At 44.9% G+C, this 7042-nt stretch overlaps 1 pseudogene; it reads left to right on the forward strand.

Moving 5' to 3' along the window:
* The first annotated feature begins 101 nt into the window (after window positions 1-101).
* Window positions 102-3598, forward strand: LOC119312511 (annotated as a pseudogene).
* Window positions 3599-7042: the final 3444 nt, after the last annotated feature.

Genomic DNA, 7042 nt, shown 5'->3' on the forward strand with positions numbered 1-7042 from the left:
AAACTCTCACCAGGCGGCGCAGGGTCTGATGCTGTTCAATGGCACTTTGTACCATTGTTCGCTTCGCAGGCATTTGGTCGAACACAAGTCGAGCGCCAGCCATGCCAAACTCCGCCCCTCTCGCCTCGCTTTCTCCGCCCCCGCCTCAAATACCCAGACCCAACCAAACCCCGCTACCCTCCTCGCCCCGGCGCCCCCCACCCTCGAGCGAGCTCTGCAATGGCGGCGTCCACGGCCCCCCTCGCGTTCTCCGCCTCCGCCTCCGCCCTGTCCGCGCGCCTGCGCCTCGCGGCGCCGCCGGCGCCGCCGTCGTGCGCGGCCACGACGCGGCGCCGCCGCCCGGTGGTGGTCCGCGCCAAGATCCGCGAGATCTTCATGCCGGCGCTCAGCTCCACGATGACGGAGGGCAAGATCGTGTCCTGGGCCGCCGCGGAGGGCGACCGCGTCGCCAAGGGCGACGCCGTCGTGGTCGTCGAGTCCGACAAGGCCGACATGGACGTCGAGACCTTCTACGACGGCATCGTCGCCGCCGTCCTCGTCCCCGCGGGGGAGACCGCCCCCGTCGGCGCCCCCATCGCCCTGCTCGCCGAGTCTGAGGAGGACGTCGCGCTCGCCGTCGCCCAGGCCCAGGCGCTCTCCAGCAAACAGCCCGAGCAGCAGGCCCCTGCTCCTTCCGATGCCGCCGCTTCACCGCCCCCGCCGGCGGCTCCGGTGGCTGCTGCTCCGGCGCCTGTGGCCGCGGGGACGAAGGGCGTTGCCACGCCGCAGGCTAAGAAGCTAGCCAAGCAGCACAGGGTGGACCTTGCCAAGGTGACTGGCACCGGGCAGTTCGGCCGAATTACGCCGGCTGATGTTGAGGCAGCCGCTGGCATCCAGCCAAAACCAAAGGTGGCTCCCACTCCTGCTGCTGCGCCTGTGGCCGCAGCTTCACCAGTAAGGGCTGTGCTGCAGGCGGCCGTGCTTCCGCCGGTGCCCGGTGCCACGGTGGTTCCGTTCACTGCGATGCAGGCTGCAGTGAGCAAGAACATGGTGGAGAGCCTGTCAGTGCCAGCATTCCGTGTTGGTTACCCCATTCTCACTGATAAGCTCGATGCGCTGTATGAGAAGGTGCTGCATCTGGAGTCTTAATTTGGGCTGTGCAATGCCTCTCTGCTTTTCGACCGTGACCAGGTGGTGATGGCTGGATTGATTTTGTTTTATCAGGTCAAGCCAAAGGGGGTGACGATGACTGTGTTGCTTGCAAAGGCCGCTGCTATGGCGCTTGCGCAGCACCCTGTGGTGAATGCTAGCTGCAGGGATGGGTCGAGCTTCACTTACAACAGTTCTATCAATATTGCTGTGGCTGTATCTATTGATGGTGGACTCATCACACCCGTCCTGGAGCAAGCTGATAAGGTAAGAACAAGTGACCTCTGCCTCTGATAAATGTTGTGTTATTTAGGTATACTGCAGCATGCTAGTTTACTGAATATATAGCTTACGAAATGCCACAATGATGCAGCTGGATATATATTTACTCTCACAAAAGTGGAAGGAACTAGTCAAGAAGGCACGGGCAAAACAGCTTCAACCGAATGAGTACAACTCTGGTATGGAAACTATTGGATTGCATAGGATGCTAATTACTAGATTGTATTGCAAACTTATCATGATCATGGAAATTGTACTTACCTGAATGTTTGGTGGTTTGCAGGGACATTTACTCTGTCCAACTTGGGCATGTTTGGTGTAGATAGATTTGATGCAATTCTTCCACCTGGCCAGGTGATGTTTCCTTGCTCCTATTCTACTACTATGTCTAGTAATTTCTAGGTGTTGGTAGAGGTATTATTGTTTTAACGAGGTCGTGGGTCTAAGAATTTGAATGTGGATGACTGCAGGGAGCTATAATGGCTGTTGGAGCCTCAAAACCTACAGTGGCGGCTGATAAAGATGGTTTCTTTAGTGTTAAGAGCAAAATGATGGTGAGTTGTCTTTCACATATTATGAAGGGTTTTTTAAGCGCTAGCCCCTGAGGTAGCGTTTTGCCTCCGCCTTGTACTTCTCTGACCAAAGTGCACCTTAAGTGCAATGAAGTGCTAGGCATTTTGCCTCCGCTCAACGCCTAGGAACTAGTACCAGGGACATTTACACCTTGTGCTTGTGTTCACGCCTAAATTTTCAATTCATATAACTTGTGTGTGTTAAAGAGGTAAATTGGTTCTTCCCCGAGCCACCAGAGCTAGGTGACGCGGGGGTCTGGTTGGCACCGCAACAATGTAGTAATGCTGAGAGAATGTGTTGACCGCTTTGGACTATTGTTGACATGCCAAGTAAGCCTAATTGGGACCCACCGCATAGGATTAATTATTCCCACAATACTACAATACCTCACTGTTTAGCTAAAGACCGAGTACAAGGTCGAGTAAGAAACCTGTCGCCTAGTCTCATACTGAAAAAAATAGCGCGCTATAGCGTCGCTAATAGCACGCTATAGCGTATTGAGAATTGTCTCGTTAAATATATCAGTGTACAACGTCTCGCCAATAGCACGCTATAGCACGCTAATAGCGTATTTTGAGGTCGGCGCTATTTTGCTGTAGCGCGCTATTTTTTCCTCTCAATACCTTGGTAACATGACTTATGGGATAATATCACAATAAGTATGTCTAGGTAATCTTACTATTCACCGTTTTATAAGTCTTAGATTTATTTACCTGAGCATATGATGAGCTAGACATGATACCTGCATGTTACTGCGAAAATCAGTTACAATATGTTTCAATGAGATTTGGTTATATGGAACATTAATATTTGGTTTAGTAATATGGCAACTTAAACTAAGAACACATAATAATTTATTGTATTTGATTATGATATAGTTGTACAATATTTTTAAAATATAAGTATTATAATAGAATGGATTAGATAAATCTTTTACCATGCATGGTTACAGGTTGAATGTTTTTTTTTTGAGAGTACGCAATTGCGTACCATAGTTTTATAGAAGGCAGAATGTTGAGGGGAGCTTTTTTCGTGCATAGTTGCATGTTGGGGGTGGCATGGTTACATGTTGAGAAAAATATGTTATTGGGGATCACCTATTTAGTTATATATGATATCTTTACCATATCAATACATTATCCGTGTGTATGTACCTTTAATCTGTCTCTAGTGTTTGTTTGATCTATGTGTGAATAATGAGTATCTATGAAGAAATATTACCTAAAATTGCCATCATACATAACTAAGTTGATGCAATTTTTCTTCAGGTCAATGTCACGGCTGATCACAGGATTGTTTATGGTGCTGATTTGGCTGCATTCCTGCAAACTTTTGCGAAAATTGTTGAGGATCCTGAGAGCCTAACTTTGTAGGATGTTCTTGGAAGTGGTCTATGAGTTGTTCAACCGTCAGTTCATTTCCAGTTGGAAGTCTATCGCTGAGTTTGTTTTTCGTTTTCCTATCTGTATCTTTGAGTACTCAAGGGGACATTGCTTTCCTGCTGTTTGTACTATTTTCACTTGGAAATACTGGATACTGCTGGAAAGGGGTTACTCTGCTGATGTTATGAAGTTTTGGAAAGAAATAAGTTATATTTGTAGAATAGTTTGCAGTCCATCATTTTGCCTTAGTTCTTCGTATTCTGATTCCCCTTATTTTATTTATTTATTACTTGTTGAATATGTTCATAAATTTTCTGAGAGAAAAGAACCTGAATAAGAATAAGCAAGGTCCCAAACTTACATCCGTTATCCATAACTCCAGGGGGGCAATAAATCTCAGTACCCTTTCCTGAATTCTGGCAATACTCCTAAGGCTCTGTTCGTTTGGACTTTTGCTTCTACTTTTGGAGCTTTTCCACTTCGGCAAAAAAGCCAAAAATGCTCCTAAATAGGTGTTTTTTTGCTTTGGCTTTTGGCTTATACCAGCACTAGGACAATGCCCGTGCGTTGCTATGGGCAATATGAATTAGATAATCACAATTTAGTGATTGTATCGATCAATAAATGAATGTTCATTTGATATCACAGTTGAATGTACATGCAATGCGACAAAATATGTATTACCATGATGACCAAAGGTGTGTAAAATACGAAAATCGAGCACAACTAAATACTTCCCCAATAATTGGATAAAAAGAGCTTGCAACTTAGAAATTGAAGAAACCGACAACATGATTTTGAACTTAATACATGAAAACATGCTTGATTTAACTTTTCATTCTAAGTATGATAAGTAATTTTGTAAAATTTATTACCTTGTGAAATCAGTATATTCAGAGACACGAGACAACTATGATACGACATTGAGAAAGCCCTAAATGACATACAACTGTGCAATGTTGGCAATGCTCAACCAGTTCTAGATCAGTCTTAACAGAAGCGGCCTTTGACTAAATTCAATGCAAATAGACAAATATCGAGAGAAATTGATGTGACTTCTCTGAAACAATCTACAAAAAATAGACGCAACAGCATTACCTTGCTTGTTCACCCCCCTATGAAGCTGCCCTCCTATCCTAAATAGGAGGAGATATGTTAAGATGGTGATATCTGATAAAACAAAAACAGAGACATGTTAGGACGAGATATCTCGAAAAATCTGCACCTAACAAAATAGGAAGCAAGGTTGAAAGGATTCATCACAGACACTGCTCGATGGAAGTCGGATCTGTTTTAAGTAACTGATGACAGAATGTACCACGCCTCATCTCCATGCATGTAACAAAATCAGCTCCAACCAAGGCTAGGTCAGGGCATTAATAGAAACAAATTATGTGGCAACATTCAACAACAACGAATCTGCACAAATGGCCCATATAAAAAATTTAATGAACCACCAATGCTTCTGTTTCATAAATTTTCTAATGCTTAAACCTATGAGCCCCAATAAGCAATATCGATGACACAGTAACAATTCCTCAAGGTAACAACCGAAGGATGCATTCCCTGCCAACATAAGTTTCATATCAGCACAAAAGATCACCATACCTTAAAAAACACGGCCTTGGAGAAAGTCCTGACAAGTCCAGCAATGGCTCATCTGCGTTTTTCCACAGACTCCTGATGTAACACCTCATCAGCACAAAATCCAATTGTTTCTTGCCCAGCCAAGCATAGCAATGCCTCAACTGCATACAAGTGGGAACCTGGGGACGATTCATATACATCCCTATCTTGTCTCTTCTCGAGGAGGCAATATGACACTCCATAACATCACCCACGAAATCCTCCTCGCTTCATAGTACTCCTCGTTGTAGCATCGGAACTCCGGGTAGTAATCATCATCCTCATGATCCTGCTCCTCGTCTTCATCCCTGTCATCGAGCCAGATGCCGTGGCGGAGGCATGTCTATTGGTAGACGCGGAGCCTGAAGCGGATGTGGGCGAGGTACCGCAACGCGGCGAACGCGAGGACGCGGAGGTGGTCGATCTCGGAGGCGTCGAGCACTGTCTTCTCATCAACGAAGCAGCGGAACTGGCGCAACTCCATCTGGACCTCTGCCTTCTCCCAGCGTAATGCCATATCTGAATCTGTAGTGAGGCTGGGGGGTTGGCAGAGGGGAGACGGAGCAACCAGGAAGATGGAAGCAGATGGAGTCGGTGGGAAGATGTCCCGTGAGGGATTTCGAGAAGGGAACCGACAATTACAACGGCGATTAAGGAGCTAGCGGATGAGAGGGATCGTGCCGATGGATGGGTTGATGACGGGAAATAAATTGGTAAGAACGGGAGACCAACCAAAGAGAGACGACGGTAGGCGGACCAGAGATGGGCTAATCACCCACGATTTTGGGAAGGTGGAACGATGATTTGGGATGGGAGGAATGACGCGAGGAGGGAGAGTCGGACGAAAGGAAAAGACGTAAGAAGGGAGAGGGAACACTACGTTTTTTTAATAGTAGAGATATAGCAATATTGATTCAAAAGCCAAAAGCCTAAGCAAAAAGCTCCTATTTAGGAGCTTTTATGGCTTTTTTGCCAAAGTGAAAAAGCCGCAAAAGCAAAAGCAAAAACCCAAACGAACAGTGCCTAAATCTCTCCTTGGAGGTAATAACAAACTTCACCTAAGGGTTCTGCCTAGGGCTGCAAGAAAAGCTTGAGGCTCGTGAGCCGCTCGAGATCGACTTGAGTTTTGGATTGACTCGAAATGTGAGCCGCTCGAGATCGACTTGAATTTTGGATTGACTTGAAATGAAATGAGCTGAGTATGAACACATTGACTCGAAATGAAATGAGATGAGTATAAACACTTTAGGTAGCTTGATCGAGAAACGAGTTGATCTTGAGCCAACACTAGCTCGCTCGATAGCTCAATATAGTATAATTATATGAAATAATCTTGACATATATTTAAAAAATTTATAATTTATTGCCATACATGCCGTGTACGATTTTTCTCTAATTTACATACTAGCAAACATGGAAGCTTAATTAAGCACGAAGATAATTTAGCCTCAATATTGTACGAGGTTTGCCGTGTGTTAAATATCATGTTATTCCTAGCCAAAGTTTTATAGTGGAGGCACCTTCATTTTTCGATCTTTCTAGTTCATCCACGATCTCTTGCTATTAGGTACTAGTCTTCAATAAGTTAAATTTTATAGTGGTTTCTTATGTTGTGTTGTGGCATATCTTGTTTGAAAATTGAATAAGATTATTAAGAAAACCATCTTATTCAACTAGCTCGAGATCGACTCGAGATTGTTATAAGTTGAGCATGAGCAACTTTCTATAGCTCGATCTTGAGCTTCGCTTACTTTAAGCTCGCTCGAATTTTAGTATAAGCTGAGTTGAGCCTAGTCCAACTCGCTCAAGGTCGACTCGTTTGCAGCCCTAGTTGGAGTCCGTGTGGCCAATTGTCAAAGTTAACTCAAGTTGAGGAAAGTCCAAGTAGCCAGTCTTGGTCAAGAAGTCAAAGAAGAGAATAAACTAAAAGGAAACACTTCCTATAAAAGGCAAATTCAAAACTCAAGTTGAGAAAAGTGCTCAAAAACGAGGAGAAGAAATAAAAGGCAAATTTAAAAAATAACATTAGGTCAAGGGATGAGTGGGCTAAT

Source organism: Triticum dicoccoides, chromosome 5B (genome assembly GCF_002162155.2).
Source record: "Triticum dicoccoides isolate Atlit2015 ecotype Zavitan chromosome 5B, WEW_v2.0, whole genome shotgun sequence".
In the NCBI taxonomy this organism is placed as follows: Eukaryota; Viridiplantae; Streptophyta; class Magnoliopsida; order Poales; family Poaceae; genus Triticum; species Triticum dicoccoides.